At 43.5% G+C, this 2500-nt stretch overlaps 1 protein-coding gene across 1 annotated transcript in view; it reads left to right on the top strand.

The window, feature by feature from the left end:
* Positions 1-2500, top strand: part of epb41l4a (erythrocyte membrane protein band 4.1 like 4A) — a 39185-nt gene that overhangs the window by 5054 nt on the left and 31631 nt on the right. The window lies entirely within an intron of this gene.

The following is a 2500-nucleotide window of genomic DNA, read 5'->3' as shown; positions in this document are numbered from 1 at the left end:
TGTAGGCAAATATTAAGCCACATACAAATGCCTGGAAAACAAATCTGCTGCTGTGCACAGTATGCGCACGTCAGTACAGAGATTGTGGTGTGTGTGAGTGTGTGTGTGTGTGTGTGTGTGTGTGTGTGTGCGTGCGTGTGGGGGTGTGTGTGTGTGGGGGGGGGGGTGGGGGGGGAGTGTGGGGGTGTGTGTGTGTTTAGCAGGTCAACAAGGCGGAGGGAGATTTGTCACTCCACCAAAGGTATTGTTCTTGTTCACATTCCTCTCACTCTCTCTGCCAACTCAAACCTTTTAGCTCCCAACCTTTCACAGAGAGAGAGAGAGACGTGAGAGAGTGAGAGAGAGAGAGAGACGAGAGGGAGAGAGAGAGAGAGAGAGAGAGGGAGAGAAACGGGAGAGGGAGGGAGAGAGAGAGAGAGACGTGAGAGCGAGGACAAACAAGGGGAGAAGCAAGGAGAAGAACAAAGTGCAAAGGAGAAAGTACATGACAGAGGAAGAGACAGTGTGTGTGTGTGTGTGCGTGCATGCATGCATGCGTGCATGCGTGCGCGCGCGCGTGTGCAGTCAACATCAACAAATCTGGAGTTAATTGTTAATTTTAGTATACACTTAGTACACGGTCAGAGTTAAATACACACACTGTGTTCTTCTTGTATGCATGTTGATGTGTTGAGAGAGAGTAGATCTTGTATGCATGTTGATGTGTTGAGAGAGAGTAGATCTTGTATGCATGTTGATGTGTTGAGAGAGAGTAGATCTTGTATGCATGTTGATGTGTTGAGAGAGAGTAGATCTTGTATGCATGTTGATGTGTTGAGAGAGAGTAGATCTTGTATGCATGTTGATGTGTTGAGAGAGAGTAGATCTTGTATGCATGTTGATGTGTTGAGAGAGAGTAGATCTTGTATGCATGTTGATGTGTTGAGAGAGAGAGTAGATCTTGTATGCATGTTGATGTGTTGAGAGAGAGTAGATCTTGTATGCATGTTGATGTGTTGAGAGAGAGTAGATCTTGTATGCATGTTGATGTGTTGAGAGAGAGAGTAGATCTTGTATGCATGTTGATGTGTTGAGAGAGAGAGTAGATCTTGTATGCATGTTGATGTGTTGAGAGAGAGTAGATCTTGTATGCATGTTGATGTGTTGAGAGAGAGTAGATCTTGTATGCATGTTGATGTGTTGGGAGAGAGTAGATATTGTATGCATGTTGATGTGTTGAGAGAGAGTAGATCTTGTATGCATGTTGATGTGTTGGGAGAGAGTAGATCTTGTATGCATGTTGATGTGTTGAGAGAGAGTAGATCTTGTATGCATGTTGATGTGTTGGGAGAGAGTAGATCTTGTATGCATGTTGATGTGTTGAGAGAGAGTAGATCTTGTATGCATGTTGATGTGTTGAGAGAGAGTAGATCGGGGTAATCCAACCGGTTTAAAGACCTATAAAAAGTTGTTTATAGAGTTGATGTCATACAGTGGTGGAAAGTAACTAAGTACATGCACTCAAGTACACTGTGCTTTTCAATACTTTTACTTCTGCCTCACTACTATACTTCTCAGAGGCAAGCACTTTTACTCTACTACAATTATACGGAAACGACTGCACAATGAATACTTTTACTTTTGGTACTTTAAGTACATTGTGATGCCAACACCTTTGCACTTTTATTCAAGTACATTTTTAACCCATTTAGACCCGAGGACGATTCTACCAAATGTCTTCTAAACCCTGACAGTTTTCTGAAAAACCTATGTTTCTATATCAGTGGTTCTCATACTAATTCATGTCAAGGACCCCTAGAATCATATGTAATTGGCCTCAGACCCCCATCTGAAAATATGTTGTTCCAGGGACCCCCCCACCAGTAGCAAAGATTTGAGTTAAAAAACGTTCGCTCTGAAAGAATATATACATTCCAGATTTGCGCCACATTTTCACGATTTTTCAAAAATAGCAGACCTACAAGCTCATAGCGCGGCACTCGGTGCCGCGCTATGAGCTTGTAGATCTGCTATTTTTCAATAGCTAAAGCCCGAAGGATAACATAATACTTAAAACACCAAAATGGGTTCCCGCCCAGAATGGGTTTTAATAGAGTAGACTTTTACAGAGTATATCTACAATACATTGCAGTATTGATACTTTTTACTCAAGTAAAGGTCCATCACTGATGTCATTCAAATAGCACTCAGACAGTGACACTCATTCAGAGGTCATAGGTCACAGTGGAGAGTGTCAGGTGAACGATGATTGATCGTTTTTCTTGGCTGTTTTTTTTTTTTTTAGATAAGGGGTCAAATGTTATTTCCGTGACAACCCCCTCCCCATGTGTGTTCTAACGCACTTCCTCTGACAACACAATAGCTGTCTTTCCTCCCCTCTCTCTTTGTTTTCACCCCCCCTCTGTGTGTGTGTGTGTGTGTGTGTGCGTGCGTGCGTGCGTGCGTGCGTGGCTGCGTGCGTGCGTGCGTGCGTGCGTGCGTGCGTGCGTGCGTGCGTGCG

The sequence above is a fragment of the Electrona antarctica genome (genome assembly GCF_951216825.1).
Source record: "Electrona antarctica genome assembly, chromosome: 3".
NCBI classification, from domain to species: Eukaryota; Metazoa; Chordata; class Actinopteri; order Myctophiformes; family Myctophidae; genus Electrona; species Electrona antarctica.
This window is presented reverse-complemented; position numbering and strand designations above follow the sequence as displayed.